The sequence below is a fragment of the Thermobia domestica genome, chromosome 3, assembly GCF_964235325.1.
Source record: "Thermobia domestica chromosome 3, izTheDome1.hap1.1, whole genome shotgun sequence".
Lineage (NCBI taxonomy): Eukaryota > Metazoa > Arthropoda > Insecta > Zygentoma > Lepismatidae > Thermobia > Thermobia domestica.
Genome location: NC_137456.1, coordinates 129,462,128 through 129,480,787, shown reverse-complemented (window position 1 = coordinate 129,480,787; position 18,660 = coordinate 129,462,128). Strand labels below are relative to the sequence as shown.

Below are 18,660 nucleotides of genomic sequence, written 5' to 3'. Positions count from 1 at the left end.
CGGTTGCAATATTAATTGAGAAATATCGCGCCATACAAACCAAACTCTTTCATGTAGTGTATACGAGACACTGCTACTACTTGCTTTTATTTCAATATTTCTATCCGTTTCAATGACAAGTACAGGGTCAGTCTTTAAAGTAGTAGGACTGAGTCAATTAAAAATAAGATACTGATAGAAATAACACTTACGCTTAATATTCTTCGAAATATGATCCTCCTACATCCACACACCGCTGCCAGCGGGATTTCCAGTTTTCATTGGAAGGCGGAGACTGGAATGCTGTTCAGCTGCCTCGTCACGGCCTGTTGTAATGCTTCCACCGAGCCGTGATGATGCCCTTTCAGGGTGGTTTTGAGTCGGGGGAAGAGGAAAATGTCTGGTGGGGCAAGGTCGGGACTGTAGGGTGGCTGAGGCAAGGTTGCAATGTTATGTTGGGCCAGATACGCCACCACTGGGAAGGATGTGTGGCTCGGTGCATTGTCATGATGCAGCCGCCAGGAGTTGGCGATGGCTGGGCGGACGCGGACGATGCGTTTCCTCAGCCGTTCCAGCACCTGGAGACAAATAACTGCATTGACAGTCTGTCCGTGTGGAACAAATTTCCTGTGGATCACTCCTTGTAAATCGATAAAGCAAATGAACATGCTTTTCACTTTTGATTTCGTCATGCGCGCCTTTTTGGGGCGTGGGGAATTTCGGGTGTGCCATTCCACGCTTTGACGTTTGGTCGCAGGGTGATACTTAAACGTCCACGTCTCTCGCCAGTCACCACATTGTCTAACAAGTTTGGATATTCACTCACTTCTTCGAGAAGGTCCTGGCAGATCCCTTTGCGAACGTCCTTTTGCTCGCCTGTCAGCACTCGCGGCACCAACTTTGCACAAATTTTCCTCATTTGCAATTGTTCGTGTACAATTTCGTGAACTTGGGTTTTAGCAATGCCAAGTTCATCGGCAATCATGCGAACAGTTAATCTTCGGTCACTGTCCTGCAAATTCTTCACTCTTGGAACATTTTCCACCGTTTTGCAGCTCGAAGGTCGTCCTGACCGTGCAGCGTCTTCAACTTCTTCTCTCCCCTCCCTAAACAGCTTGTGCCACTCAAACACACTCGATCTTCCAATGGCGTTATCACCGTACGCCGTCTTGATCATTTCATGAGTCTCTTTCCCAGTTTTACCGAGCTTCACGCAAAATTTGATTGCGTAACGCTGTTCCAAAAGATTGGCCATGACGCAACGTGACGAGGGTCACTCGCAGAGGTTACGATGACGAGCGATCTTTACCCTGCTATGGATGGCAGCCGACTGGCGCTGCTTCCTGTCTTTCCTTAGACCCATCTCAACCAACAACAGGTGGAGTAACCACCGTCAGTCTGTAAAAAGAAAAGAAAAAATCAGTCCTACTACTTTAAGGACTGACCCTGTATCTTTGTGCGCCCCAATTCCAAAATCCTTGGAAAATCTACAAATAAATCATTATGTTGGAAACGTTGCTTTCCATAGCGTGTAGTCTTTTATAGCTACATAATCACTAATTGAACAAGACTTACCTGACAAATATTCATTCGTCAAAACAGATCTGTTCGAATCCCCATCATAGAAATGTAAAGCGAACAAATTTCCAAGTTCACTTTAAGAATTTTACTTGAAAGATAGTCGGGTAGGATATCCCCATTGAGAATGATGTACACTGAGAAAAAAATGTATGTGGCGTACTTAAAATCATATGTTACATTTGTGTGTTCCATCTGTACGTACTTTCCGTATGAAACAATATAGGTGGTCAGGATCTCACATACAGATACAGCTGACGAAGGTAACATACATATATGTATGCAATATAAGGAAAACTGTTAAAGAGATCAAACATTGTGCAACGGCATGATGTACTCGAAACATCCAAAAGCAGTGCCTATATAGCATACAGATAACGTGTGCTTCGTACTGATTTCTGTAGTAAGCAAGAGGATTCCGTATATTTGTATATACAATATACTGCTATCCGGAAAACGAATTTTTCTCAGTGTAAAAGAAACAAAACACTAATTGAGATACTATGGAGAAAGAAACTTCGTTATTGCTGGAGTGATAATTATAAGCTTTAATTGTTCCATTTTAATGGATGTTACGTATTTAAAAATTAATCAACCCATTAACTATATTAAGTACATGCGCCACCCTTAACTATTTTTTAGTCCATTGATTTCCATGGGAAATTCCTTTCTCCGTTTTCTTTGAAATGAACTAGAATCTTAATGGATGTGGAATTACTGATTTCTGATTCACGTCTAGTTAGATACCCCTTTGCTTTCTCAAAATGAATTTGCATTTTTTTTTTTGTTTTGTTTTCTTTTCTTCCGTCTCCTTTAGCCTAACCGGCATAACCGTGGGACGTAAAACTCAAAGATTTCATTTCATTTTTTTTTCTTTTCTTTAACGTCCCACAATTATTCACAGAGGCTAAAAGAGACGATGGTAAGATGTATGATAATGGTGAAATGAAGACAATAGGTGAAGCTGGAGAACCTGGATAGAACGGTGTTTGTCCACCACAAAGTTTACTTGATGTGTATCCTAGGATCGAACCAAGGATCTCACTTAGCGGAGTCGAGCGCTCTACCACTGAATCTCAAAAATGAATTTCCACTATAATAGAAATTCAATAATTATTAAATTAAATTTGACCATTAATAATATTACAAGTCTTCTCGCTTGTCCAGTGGCTAGCGCGTGCATTTTTCGTGCATGCTGTCCTGAAAAATTAAAAAATTAATTTCAGAATCATTCATTCTCATTAAATATCCATCTCTCTTAGCCTAAACGGTATAACCGTAGGACATATAGATATGTATAGATAAAACTAAAATATTCATTTAATTGAATATTTAATAACAAAATTTAAATTTCACAATTTATAATAACAAAACAATAAAATTAGGTAGTATATATATATATATATATATATATATATATATATATATATATATATATATATATATATATATATATATATATATATATATATATATATATATACAGAGAGAGAGAGAGATTTCAAGAATAAAACTGCAAAATCAAAACTACTAAAATTCCAGTTCACTCCAAGTGGCGTTATTTGCTCCCTCGAGTTTCATATATGTATGCATGATAAGATAATAATATTTATTATTTATATCGGAGAATCTTGCCTTTCTTTCAAAGAAAAACCTGAAAAGATGCTACTGATTTCACAGAAAACAGCAGAATAATTTTTCTTGTAAATGAATGGGCTAAAAATAAAGATAATTCTGATATTCACACTGTTAATGAGCTTCACGGAGTAAACAAATTATTGCATAGACTTTCTTATACTTGTTGTCCGATTTTAGCGGTCAGACTCTACAGTATTCAACTCTTTATTCATAAAGACTTGGCTGGATAGCCAAGTAGTGACGCATTGGCCATAGAGGTTTGAATTCCGCGTAGTAAGCACTCATTTTGTGCAGGGCTTTGGACTATCGGCAGTTTAGGTTAAACGAATATTTTCTTTTCAGTTTGTATGTTAAATTATTAATTGCATTTTATATAATCAATGAATAATAGTACTAGAAATTCAGATACATACATTTATATGCTAGTTGTAACACATTATATATATATATATATATATATATATATATATATATATATATATATATATATATATATATATATATATATATATATATATATATATATTAACTTTCAAGAATGATAGGAGTAAAGAAAGTATAGAGATCACAAGAAATATCGAATTCTAGGTTTCCACTGATTTACATGCTTCATGAACCCTACATAACAAAAAAATGATATTTGGATATCTGTTCATTTCTTCGTCCGTTTGTTTCGATGTAAATATGTACACTTCTCTAAGAGGCCACACTGTTCAACATATTAAGACTGAACTAACATTCATTTAAGATTCTTTATTTAAAAAAAAAATCCTCCTATCCCCCAAAATAAGGATTGTTTATTGAAGGGTGAAAATCATTTTTTTTTTTTATTTTCTCGAAAACGATTTTGTTTACATCTCATAAATCAACATCCAATTAACAACCTTATAAAATGGTATAAATCGTTTTGCTACGAAAAAAAAAAAAAAACAGAAGCGATAGTTTACTCTTGGAATTTTAGTTTCTCTGGGAGAGTTTGTCAGAAACAACAGAGAGGATTTTGTTAATAATTCATAAATAAATATTTCATCAATACAGAATCACATAATATGTAGTATAATCACTTCTTCTGAAAGAATTCACAAAGGGAGTTTGCTTTTCGAGATGAATTTCCGTCGGTCGATTTTCTCTAAAAACGACTGAGGTGATTTTGTTCATATTTCTTAAATATATACCTTACGACAAGGCCAATAATATGGCGTAAATAAATTATGAAAAAATCAAGAAGGAGTGGTTTATTCTCGGTGGTAAAAATATGATGCAAGTGATTTTTGAACATACCTGTATTTCATAAATCGTACATTAATAACTCTACAACGTGGCGTAGGTCATTTCTTATTTTAAAATTGACAAGAAATAGTTTATTCTGGAGAATGAGGTTATTATTATTATTATTATTATTATTATTATTATTATTATTATTATTATTATTATTATTATTATTATTATTATTATTATTATTATTATACGAGTTGACTATTCAGTTGACTTTGTTCATATTTCCTCTAACAATCTACAATCTGGCACGAGTTATTTATCATGAGAAAATCCACAAGAGGTAGTTTGCTCTTGGGGGCGAGTTTTCTTTGAACAGTTTTCTGAAAACGCCTGCTATAATTTGTTCACATTGTATTGATAAATGTTTTCGTAATTACTGCTGTATAACATGATTTAGTAATTAAGAAATAGGAACGAGAAAGTTTAGTTGTGCGGACCATACCTTTTATTTGTTTCAAAATCTTAAACCAAATGTCACAACAGTTAAAGATTACAAATGTCATCCAAATTAGTTTACGACTCCTGAATTTTTATAGTAAAATTTATTATTATTGATTTTTAAATAATTAAATATGGTATTAAGATAACGAATCAAGATATTAATTCTAAATCAATCTATATTATAAACGATAATATTTTAAAATTTATATATTAGTAGGCATTCCATTTGAATACTTTACATAACGTTAACCTTACGAAGTAAGAAAATGTTTGACGTGACTTCGTTAATACATTAAAGTCAAAGGGAATATTTCACAACTCGCGGAACTACCTGTAAAATCCATAGTAGTGCAATTCATCCAGAAAATACAATTGTAATACTCCTCTGAAGCTGTCGAGAGTCGATAATCGTAGAGAGGAATTCATTATGAATATGTGTATCAAATGCTTTCTCAGACTTGTAGCTAAAGGTGTAACGGATATGACGGAATCTAAGCTGAACAAAAACAAAAGCTTGTATAGGTTTTTATGAAATGAAAAGAAGAAAGGATTCGTGTGATAAGCGGTTGAATGTTCAAGAATTAATGGTGGAGAAAAACGAATCATCAGAAGCAAATTGTCAGCATATTTTAAGTTCTACTATAGACTACGTGAGTTTTTTTCTTTCTTTCTTTCTTGACAAGAACGTTTGTCGAAGCTTTGGAAGTACGATAAACTTGAAGGTTATCTTTCTTATTCCATTATTAGCGGAGATCTAACAATGAGGTTATGGAAGGTAAGTTGATAAATATTTCAATACTAGTGCATAAGATACACTATTACCTGCAAAGAGGTGACTTTAGAGTAGGTGGGAGAGAACAAACAGTACAATAGAATGCTTTCTCCTAGCTTTGTACACTTGTGGAATTACGTCAGGTGTGTGCAATGTTTAAAGCAGAGTTTCCCAACCGGTGTGCCGCGGCACACTGGTGTGCCGCAAGGAAATCGAAACAAATTATTAATTCTATAAGAACCAAATTGTAAGACATAGGGGAAAATGTATATTTGTATTTCACATTACTACGAACTTCTACTCTACTATAAATCTACAATTTTAAGTTTCATACTGTGTTACTTTTCTGTACATTTTTAATGTTGAAAAACGTGTTTATCATTGTCATGACCACTATTGCTTCTTTATTGTTGCAGACTATTTCGTAACTTGAAATTTTAACATATCCTTCAATAAATTCAACAAAGCAAACATGCATACAAATTACCTACAATTGTGTTTTAAAAGTACAGGAGATTTGTATATTTGTTTGTTATTTAGTGATCTTCCCTTTTAGTGAAAGGTTAGATACAGTTTTCGAAAGAGAAAGTGGATTTTTAAAAACGGGAGTCCTATATTTCATTCCAATTGTTTTCTATTTTAAAATTAGAATGAAAAATAAGCATAATGATTTACCACGGGGGAAAATCAGTGTACCAGCTTTTTTCTCTGTAAGAAGAAGATCAGTAATCGCATAAAAATACCACAGTATTTTATATTTACAAATAATAATAGTATATATATATATATATATATATATATATATATATATATATATATATATATGGGTGTGCCGCGAGAATTCAAGTTACACCTGTAGTGTGCCGCAACATGAAAAAGGTTGGGAAACGCTGGTTTAAAGTATCGCAGTATTGCGTTTTGTCGAATTATTTGTGCGCTACAAATATTTTCAGTCCCTTATTCGTAACTACTAAATGATGTTTACATAACAAAGGTGTATTGTTTTACTATTATTATTCTTTAAAACTTCAAGCGACGATACAAGAGAATAAAGTATAGTGATCGTGAAAAAATCGGATTCGAGATTTCAATGTATTTACACGTTTCATGGCTCCCTATATGCCGAAAAACGGATTTTTGGATTTATGTCCGTTTGTTTGTCCCACCGTTCGTCCTGATATAATATGTTCACTCACCTGGTGGCTATATTGTAGCTGTATTAAAATCAAATGTTAAACTTAAAGTTTTTATACGATTTCTTAAAGGAGTGTTGCGAATTTTCTTCCTGCCCTCAAAAATAAGTGCAGTTTACTGAAGAATCAAAATCAAAAATATTTTCTCGAAAACTGCTCTATTGATTTTGTTCATATTCCATAGAGCAATGTTTTATTAATAAGCTGTATAAGATTTGCAGACGACATGGCGCTTGTTGCAGAATCTGAAAAGGAAATCAATAGGGTGTTAGAAAACTTGAGGAAGTACCTTTGAAAATATGGGATGAAAATAAATGTGAGAAAGACAAAAGCCATGATGATTGGAACGAAGCGGTATGTGTCAAATATAGAAGTGGGAGGGGAGAAAATAGGACAAGTTAATAGCTTTCGATACCTGGGTAGTATTCTTAGTAAAGATATGAAGTGCGAAAGTGAAATAAAAGCAAGAATAAGAATGGCGAAAGAAGCCTTTAGGAGAAAGAAAAGTTTGTTCTGTGGGACCTTAAATAAAGAGTTGAGAAAAAGACATAAAATGCTTCGTGTGGAGTGTTTTATTGTATGGGGCGGAAACAATGAGATTACGTCACGTAAAAGTGATGAAAAACGACTGGAAGCCTTCAAAATGTGAGTGTGGAGAAGAATGGAAAGAGTTAGTTGGGTCGAGCGGAAGACGAATGAGAGGGTGTTAGAAATCGTGGGTGAGAAAAGAACACTTTTAGGTATTATTGAGAAGAAGAAGAGAAACTGGTTGGGGCATTGCCTGAGAAGAGATTGTATCATGAGGGACATGATAGAGGCTATGGTGGCAGGAAAGAGAGGGAGAGGGCGAAGGAGGTTACAATTAATGGACGATATAAAAACAGAAAGATCTTACGTGAAGACAAAGAGGTTAGCGGAAGACCGTGGAGCATGGCAACTTCTCAGTTGCGGGAAATGGCCTGCCAATAGTGGCAGAATACCCATGATGATGATGATGATGATGTAGTACGGTGTAGGTCATTTTCCAAGGGAAAATCCAGAAGGTGTAATGTACTTTGTTGGTGATTTTTTTTCGGACGATTTCCTCAAAAATGACTCAGGCAATTTTGTTAAAACTTCATAAATATATTTCCATTAATAACCTGACAATATTGCATAACTCCTTTCACCTGAATAAAGAAAAAAAACATACAAGGGGTAGTTAACTATTGGAGGTAAGATATTTTTGCACGATTTTCTTCAGAATGATTCAGGCGGTTTGGTTTATACAACGTATTTCGTAAATCAATGTTTTATTAACAACCTACAGCATAACTTATTTGTCCTGAAAAGATTCACAAGAGATAGTTTATTCTTGGGGTGGGTATTTTTGGATGATTTTCTCAAAAACGACTAAGGCGATTTGTTCATATTTCATAAATAAATGTTTGGTTAGTTACCTGATAACCCTAAAAAATCTATAAGAGTTAGTTTACTCTTGGTATGTCACAAATAATTATTTCATTAGTAATCTGACAATACAGCATAATTCAATTGTCCTGAGATGAATCCACAAAGGATAGTACACTTTTCAGTGTTTTCTTCGGACGAAATTTTCCGAAAATGCTTCATAATTTTATTCGTATTTGAGAAAATAAATGTTTCAGTAATACCTGCAGCATAACCTGAATTAGTTTAAGAAATTGAAGCGAGAAAGATTAGTATGGTGGCCCGTAACTTTTATTTTAAATGAATTTTAAGTATGGAATTATAAGTTGAGATGGGGCTGAACTGCATGTACTCTCATCCCAAAGGCAAGACAACATTTAGGCAGAAATGAACTGAAGATTTCCATTGTATTAATAATACCATAATTCCGGCTTTATAATCGAAGGTACAGCTTGCAGATGACGAGAAGAACCCTAAAAGAGGGTAAGCGGGGAAAGGTCAACGACACGGTCAAGTCCATTTTCGATTTTTGAGGTGTGGTCTATACTTAGATGTCGTCTGCTACTCCAGGTAAAGTTATATGTGTGCTATTCCTTGGTATCATTTGAAACCCCCGTGCGAAAAGAGGGCGAGCCCATACCTACGTCACACTACTTCTGCTAGGGTTCTTCTCGTCATTTGTGAGCTGTACTGGAGAAAAGCACGATAATTGAATTGACAGAATGATAATTGGCGTACTGAAAATTGCTGACGAGAACTAGAGATAAATTTCTAAACTCTGAAAAAGAAAAGAAGTTTCTAGTTTACGTTCAATAGTTACGCCCTTTAGGCTAAAGGAGATTGATGAATAATGAAAGTTAATGTTTATAAAATAATTGGTAGATTGGTAATGTGGGAGGAAACTGGAGAATCCTCGGGAAAACTCATGGACACTATGTAGTCCATCACAAACTCGCATGACCTGGGGTCTAGTGCCGTGCAGTGGAAAATCAGCGCCAGGGGCGAGAGTATACAACGGCGCCCCCAAGTGAGGTCGACAGACCAGCCACGAAGCGCCACCATGGTTGGCGCGAAGCGTAAGGAAATTCAAAAATAAATCCTGCTTTTCTCTGACTTTGAGCACTTTTTATCACTTTTCCATTTTATATATGTGCACATGCAAAAATATTAGATTGAAAAATACTGCTGCTGATCTAAAATATTCCAAGTAATTTTTCCTCGCTCTTTTTTCTTCCCTTCTTTTCTTTTCTTTTTCTTTCCGAATTTTGTGCCCCCTTACTTCAGCGCCCGGGGCCGTCGTCCCGATCACCTCTCCCATGGCACGGCACTGCTGGGATCGAACCAAGAACCTCTTACATCAAAGGTGACGTTCTAGCACTGAGTCAATATACCCCCAACAAAATTATTTATACCAAGTGTGATTCACATGTACAGTGCGTTCGAATAATAATATCTAACACTAAATTTCAGTTGAAATATTTGAAAAGCCATATCTTCAGGATACGTAGCCCTCAAAATAACAGACCGTTATCAACTCACCGCTGGATGAAGACTCTCCACTTTTTCAGCACAAAATTCATTCTTGGACATTTTTCCTGTTATTGTGTGTAGTTTCTTGGTTTCATCGCACTATGCATTTCCCTCTTAATAAGCACCAACTTATTCATTTGGAGACATCTAGCCCCAAACCGTGAGTTGTTTACTACAGTGCTTTAAAAATGGCTTCTAAATTGTATTTTTTTTATTTTTTAAGAATAAAATTCTTATTAGGATGTTCACCCAATCGTTTTCTTTTATTTGAAATTTACATAATTTTGATTTATTTAGAACAAACACTTCACGTGGTTTAAAATGAGGTGAACGATGAGTTATCCGACCATATCATACGTTTCCAGTCATCTTCACGGCACCATTGGCATCATGACAAAACGTAATCGTCCCTGATCAGCGGTTCCATCCGTGAAACTCGACTCCGTATGTTCATGTCGTGTAAGTCGCGGCGGACTGTGCTGGTGCTGGTAGACGTTGACACTAGCACTGTTTATTAGCTTAACAATCAATGTAATTGCTTGATGGATTTATAGATCATTGCAAATGATTCCAAGTTAATCTACGACATTGTCACAGAATGAAATTGTTGATTCCCCATATCCGCTGAAGCCTGAAGGAGTTTCCGGAGGGAGGATATACCATTATATAGCATTTTCGCTCTATTTTGACCTGAAGAATAGCGCTCTGTTGTTCGTGGGAGCCATCCTTAGAACATCCGATTATATATACCAAGTAGATCAATAATCTGGGAACATAAGCGAACTCCGTTATAAGTAAGGGGCCGCGGTGGCTCAGTGATAGAGCGTTCACCTCTGGTGCGTGAGATGCGATCAATTTTAAATGAAGAAACAACGTTTCCAGTTCAGTAAACTGATCGAACAAAAAGTAAGGGCACTTAAAAATGATACAGAGACGTGCTCCTTAGAAAACTTAAAGCACCTCGGATCCCTTTCCCTTCCATCGTTCTTATGGTGAAAGTCCAAAGAAACAGCCTCTTAAATCAGGAACGCTGCTTTTTCGTTTTCATAAGGCTCGTTATTATGTATTTGCCTTTCAGTTTGGTGCAATTTGATTATTTTGTTCATAACGAATTATTGAAGGGAATTTTATTTTTTATTTTCAAAATTGTGACGTCACTGAATCGTCACCAGTCCAGTAATGGCCACCAAATTATTGCAAATTTTGGAAAGGCTCGATTACATGTAACTTGAGAAAAATTATCTTCCTATTGTGTATAGTACGATAATTATGCCTGTTGTTCTGTATGGTTGCGAAACATGGTCGCTTACTCTGAGGGAAGAACATAGACTGAAAGTATTTGAGAACAGGATCCTGAGAAGAATATTCGGACCCAAGAGGAACGAGAATGGGGGAAGCTTCATAACGAGGAACTACATAGTTTATACGGTTTACCCAACATTGTTAGGGTCGTCAAGTCTAGGAGGCTTAGGTGGGCAGGTCATGTAGCTAGAATGGAAGAAGGTAGAAACGCTTTCAAAGTCTTGACTGGTAGACCCATAGGAAAACGACCATTAGGAAGACCTAGGCGCAGATGGGAAGATAATATTAAGATGGATCTCGCAGAGATAGGAATACAAAGTAGAAACTGGATCCAATTAGCTAAGGATAGAAGTCAGTGGAGAGCTTTTGTGAACGCGGCACTGAACCTCCGGGTTCCATAGGCCATAGAGTTAGTTAGTTAGTTATTGTGTATAGTTCCTGAGTTATAAAGATTTTAATTTATCCATCGACCTTTAATACAGGTGAAACAGTAACGTCATACATAACGTTATACTGAAAATTGACAAAGGATGTATAGTTAACACACTCGGAACCTGGAAGAGGACATTCTATTTCATAATAAAAAGAAAGGAAAAAAGCTTTATACATGTTATATTGTAGCGAATGTTACCATTGCTTACTTCTGGACTATTTTCTCTATATCACGTAATTTTCTGCTCATATTCCATTACAAAAGCCGTATTATCTACAAATTGTTTATACCTAATAAATAATTATATCTTCTTCTGTTAATCTTCATTATGTAGATCCTTCTTCACGATTTCTACTGAGTAGATAAATAGAGAGATACGTATATGGTGAAAGGCAATTTCGTTGTCGAGCTCCACTTTCAATTTTAATTTCTGACTTTTTACTCCGATATTTGATTTGTAGATTCACATGAGTTTCTCATGAAACTCTGATTCATCTGCTTTATTCCAAAGATTTCCATCAAAAGTTTCAAGTACAATCGATCAAGAACCTTCTCTCGATCAATAAACGCCATACCAATATTCGTATATTTTTTCTATTAATGTTACACTGTCTCCTCAATAAGTTTTTCATTAAATAATTATATCTCTTGATATCTTCAACTCCTTAATTGTTCTGTAATATAATATTCTGCTCACTATTTAGAACATTTTCTTGAAGCAGTCTTCGATTTTGTGGTTTTCACATCTTATGGTAGATTTTTTAGCCAATGAAGTCATCATATGCAATGAAACTTAGTTACACTCCATTCTCATATAAAGTAGGAACACTTCTTTATTCCATTTTCCTCTCATATGCTTAATAAATTCAATAAATATATTATGTACGATTGTTCCTTTTCTGATTCCAATTAAAACCAATAAAACATTCTCGTTAAAGGTTCTCATACGAAATGGGTCACTTCACTGTCCAATCAGAAAAGACAATTATTGTTTTTATCCAACTCCTTTTCCTTCTTTGAAATCAAGACTTGTTGAAGCACAACTAATTTGTTTTTAAATGTATGATTGACGATAACTCTGTAAAACTCATTCTCCGAAGTATAACACCTAGTGATGATTATAAAATCTTTATCCCGGGGAGGGGAAAGTTAAAGAAACAGAGGCTGAAACTAGTTGTCCGTTCTGCCTAATTCCCGTTCTGCCTAAAGGCCCTCCAGCACTTTGTAGAAAATATTTTGAATGATTTTACCTTTAGAAATCTATCGAGACGGGGAATTCTGTGCGGTGAGGGATCTTTTCTAGGGATTTTTTCTTTAGTAATTCTAATAGATTCTGTAAGAAGAATAACTATTTCTTCAAGTTTCATCATATATTTTAGATGTTATTCTACTTGTTCTTCTCGGAAAAAATACTAGTTACAGTTCTGTTATTAGCAGCGTTATTCACGTCTGCTTTAGTAAAGATGTGATTTTTTAGTACTTACAGAGAAATGGAAAATTAATTGACTCAGTTACAAGAAAGTCGTTTGACATTGTAACTGGAACGAACATAAAATAAACTTATTTAGATCTAATATCAAGTCATTTCACAACAAAATTTTATTCAGTTTTCCAATAGTTCATCTCCACCATCCTAAGGCTCGCAGTACGTAAAAGGTGCTATAGTTTACACCCTGAAGATATGTTTGACCATATATTAAACAAACAATGCAAAAGGATGCATAATTCGGTCTGTTTTCTTTTTCTGAAAAGAGCCTTTGTCTTCTACATCTCAGCTCTTTTTCCGGCATCACCTCTATACATGATCAGGTGCTTTGTCCTCTATACATGATTCTGTACTACACGCAATATGTCGTACTTATATTGTCAAAAAAATGGGGCTCAACGGTAGAGCATTCACCTCTGGTGCATGGGGTCCATGGTTCGATCCCAGCTCGAGCCAGGTGAGCTTTGTGGTGGACAAACACCATGTGCGTGGGTTTTCTCGGTGTTCTACCGTTTTCTCCCACTGTCCACTATTTCATTCATTTCTCATCATCACTGTCTCCTTTAGCCTAGCCGGTATTATCGTGGGACTAAAACTTAAAGATTTCATTTCATTTCATTTATACTGTCAATGTAAATACTAACAATACTAAATACCACATATCGTTAATATAGCCAATTCAATTTAAATAAAGATCTCATCATCGCTGTCCTAAATGTAAACAGTAAACATCTATGTAAGCCACCAAGCCTATTACACGTGATGATTTGATTTTCTGTTCAATTCGCCTGTATTTAAGCTTCGGTTCTTTCGACTTCTTTCCTAACTCCAAAATTAACATAGAAACTTCATGTTCTGAACGGTGATTTGCTACTGGTGAACCCAGTAGGCAATCACCTTCAAAAATTGCAAACTGAAACAAAATCTTACTAATTCCTTTCCCTTCCCGATTATCTGACCTTTTAATTTGATTGAAAGTCTACAAAAACGTACAAGTATTTCAATATGTGATATTGATATTTTGTATTGCTGCTATATACAGAATACAAATCAGCTGATAAGGTGATGCCGAAAAAGGAGTTGTGATGTAGGGGACTAAGACTTTCTTAAGGACCGCCTTATGGATCCTCTTGCATTGTTTACTTAAATATGACCAAACATATCTTGAGCATATAAACTGTAGCATATTTTAAATACTGCGAGCCTTAGCATGCTGGAATTAAGTTAGTGGAAATCCGAATAAGTTTTTGGTGTGAAATGACTTGACATTAGACCAAGGTAAGTTATTGTTGTGTTCGTTTCAGTTACGGTCAAATCGTTTTCTTGCAAAGAGTCAATTTTCCATTTCCTTGCAGGTATTTAAAAAATCACACTCATCTTTTGTAAAGTAGATGCAAATAACACTGCTAATAACAGAATTGTATCTTAGTCATTTTTTCGATAAGAATAAGTAGAATAATATCTAAATTTGTGATGAAATTAGAAGATATAGCTATTCTTCTTACAGAATCTGTTAGAATTCCTGAACAGATTATTACGTACGCAGGAAAACATCTAAGAGGACAAAACGGACAACATTCAAGGGGCAGAATCATAGACGCAACCTAATAAAAGGATGATGATTTTTTCCCGCAACTTTCATGCATGTAAAATGTTGTGTAATTCTTCATTTTAGTGAAATAACATTTTTTTTTAAAATACTGAAAACCCAATAAAACACGTAACACTGTTTTAGTAAGTACCTATATATTTCACATTTTGATCTTTACTAAAAAAATGTTAATCAATATTTCAGAATTAAAATAAGTAAATATTTATACAACACTCAAAAAAAACTCTATATGCTACCTAGCGTAAGGATGAAAGTCTTCAAAAAAATCAAATAACATCACAGTTACTTTTCGTAATGAAAATGACTGGTCGTACAGTAATATGTTGAACGCATTTCAAATGTAATATATATATAATAAGTAGAAGTACCCAGAACTTTTCATGTGGTTGTGTGTGAAAGTAATTAAAGCGAATCTCCCCTTTTATTATATTGGTTTTATTGGGTTTTCATTATTTAAAAAAAAGTTATTTCAGTAAATTGAAAAATTACAGATAACATTTTAGAATATATGACAGTTGAAGGAAAAATAATCATACAGAGGGTGCACTGGTACATCCAATATATACTCCTATAATTATGCTCCTTGTATTTTTTTTTTCCATCTCGTCGGAATTTTCCTTGGATTTTGACCGCTTGGATTTTGTCTCCGCCTTCGTTATACGTGAGTTCCAATCTGTATAAAAAGAGCTAGGAGTCAAGATTTTGGTGCTGCATTTCCCTAAGAGACCCCTCCCGCATAAAATTCCCTGTCTCCAAAGATTAGGCAGAACGGGAAGTAGGCAGAACAGGAATTACCGTTCTGCCTAAAGATAAGATCATTCAAAACATTTTCTACAAAGTGCTGGAGGGCCTTTAGGCAGAACGGAAATTAGGCAGAACGGGAATGAATCGTGAAACCAGTATTACGAAAATACTTGTAACCCACGTTAAGCATGAATGGATATATGACCTGGGGAAATTAGTAGTACTTCCCCCGGCCCATGCCCGGCCCTGATAACACCCAATCTGTGCTCGTTTTCGTTGTTCACACATTTCAAAGTTTACAGAACTATCGTCAATCATGCATTTAAAAAAAAAATGTTATATTCGAAAGAGGAATATAAAATTTAGTTTATTAAATCAAATTATTGATTATAAAGCAGAAATAATAATAATCATAATTATAATAGTAGTAGTAAAGGTTATTAACACTTTGGGGATGGTTATGTGTCTTCCTTCAGAGACTCAAAAATATGGAAACCTAAAACGTCACCCAAACCTATGACTGGGTATTGAATGGATCATTTGGCAAACTAAACACAATTGAGGCTTTCAAACCGTATCCATCCACTCCGTCCAGATATTGTTTTTATACACTGCACCTTTCCTCAACGGCATGATCGGCTGTGTGTTTAATGCCGAGCTGCCTCTAAAGAGTTAATTTCACTGAGGTAGTGGATCAGTGGCGTCATATATATGGGTATATAGGTTGAGGTATATATGATCCAACCAGGGACGTACGCAGGGGGTGGGTCCTGGGGTCCCGGCCCCCCGAAATTTCGACCTTTGTGTAAATTTAGCCTAATTTTAGGGGTAATTTTAGGAATTTTAATACCCTCATATTGAGTTTGGACTCCCCGAAATAAATTCCTGCGTACGCTACTGATTCGTACATAACTCTGGAGGATAAGGAGAGGAAGCAGCAAGTAAAAATAATCAAATATGAATCTATGACCGATATTAGTGTCGAACCCATAGTTTTCGGAGATGAAGAGTGGCACTCCTGATGTTGTTTAAGTCTAAATCCAACCCCAATTAGTAGCCTTGGAGGTAAGAAGGGATATCATGTAAAAATGATCGAAAACGACCAGTAATAAGTCAAAATCATAGTTTTCAGGATCGCTAAGCTGATTAGTGTAATGATGAGCGCAAGAGTCTTGGTCTTGCAGTTTGTGCAAGAGTCTTGCATGCAAGACCAAGACCAAGACCAGGAATCCCGATGTAAGACCAAGACCAAGACCAAGGGGTGCAAGACCAAGACCATATCTGCAAGACCAAGACCAAGACCAAGACTCTTGCACAAATACCGTTACTACTTGAATGTTTTTATAGAATGTAAAGAGAAAGGGAAAAGATCATTACATCTTTCACTTGAATTTTTTGGCTTCAGTAAAAATGTCGCTGGAGTGAATGTGTTCCCAGTAGCTGTGCTATCCATGTGAGTCGATCTGCCCCTGTAGCATATAGCTACAGTATGTCGTTTTCTGAATCGGTTGTTCCCGTTTTCTCTAGTTATTAGTCGTTTTCAAGTCACACAGGTGTCATTCTAATGAAAACTTGTTACACACTAAGAAATGTGTCATTGGTGCTGGATTACGATGCATTCTGCGTTTTTAAACAATGAGGAATACTTACCGGGAAATCAGATACTATTCTACAGGTGTGTTATCTGGAGTAAACTTAAACCTCCGACCTTCGAAATGGTAAAGTTTGTCGGCTCGTCCTCGGATAAATATAGCAAAAGAAAGATGTGTTTTTCACCCTTCAGTTGCTTTGCCTCAGGCAGCCTAGTGACGAAACGCCACTGCAAAATAATAATAATAAAAAAAAAAAAAACGCAAGTGGTGAGCGCAAAGACTAAATTTCATGCGTACTTCGAAGTTGTTACGTTGAGGAGTATTCAGGGCAGGCGCTAGTAGTTTTGCTATCCTGGGCGGTACTTTACATGCCGGCCTTTTAATCCGCAAACCTTATTTTAACAGAAGACATTCAAGTGTCATGAAAAAGTAAGATGCTCCATTTAAAAATACCTATGAAATGAAAAAGTAAACAAAAAATTGAAGTACCTTCTCGAATGCTTACGCAATATTTAAACGACTCCATACATGACACAATATTCAATATGCTTTATTTCACTGTATATCTGTAATATACAGCAGCGTATATAGAAAATAAAATAATAAATATGCTTTGGTCACGACTAAGAATTTTAATTTTTAAGCTTATTTTATACCAAAAGGTGTTTCCAATAGAGAAAAGGAAATGCAATTTTTGAGTTTTATGTCCCACGGTTATGCCGGCTAGGCTAAAGGAGACGGTAATGATGAGAAATGAAGGAAATGGTAGAATGAAGAAGGAAACGGGAGAACCCCGCGGAAACCCACGCACATGGTGTTTGTCTACCACAAAGTTCACTTGGCGGGAGCAGGGTCCATGAACCCGTGACCCCATGTACCAGAGGTGAACGCTCTACCAATGAGCCACCGCGGCCCCTTGTTTCCAACAGAGTATGGAGCATGAACATAATATACCGTAAGACGAGGTTAGTTTGCACAAGATTTTTAAAAAAATCGCATGTAACTTACAAACGTAATGATTTAGAAAACTGTATTTTAAACATATAATAGCTAGATATATAAGGAAAACATTAGTGCAAGTTCATTAGTAAACATTCAGTATGACCATAGTTATTGAAATATAAACTTTGGTGCAAAGCAACCCCATATGTGGGGTTACTTTGCACAGCATACAAAAAAGTTTGTCCAACATACGAACATAACGTTTCTGTGCAATATTTTCACTTCAGTATTTATACATTTTACTTTCTACACAAAACAGCATGCAGTCTACAAATATTGGTATGAAAATGATGGTACTGGTATCCAGGGCCGGCCTTAAGCCGATTGGACCGATTGCTCCCAATCGGGCCCCGCGCTAGTGCCGTCTACTCTACTGTCCAGTCTAATCTACTCTCCGGTGCCGTTGTAACAGCATATTAGGTCTCACAAGGAACCCTAGGTATCTATCAGAGCCCGATTTTCATGAAACTTTGTATATAGAGAGAGTATCTCGGGAAACTCGCACAGCCAAAATTGTAGCTGCAGAGTCCAAGACGTTGGGGCACTAGGGCCCGAGAAAGATCAAAAGTGGAACGTCAGTACATTAAGGACATGGTGAGAAAATGCACGTTTTTCTTTAAAACTAATCATTGTAGCGACACGAAATGAGCAT

The 18,660-nt window shown here is 35.8% G+C and overlaps 1 pseudogene; it reads right to left on the bottom strand.

The window, feature by feature from the left end:
- Positions 1-667: 667 nt before the first annotated feature.
- LOC145681949 (protein GVQW3 pseudogene) lies at positions 668-1,234 on the bottom strand (annotated as a pseudogene).
- Positions 1,235-18,660: the final 17,426 nt, after the last annotated feature.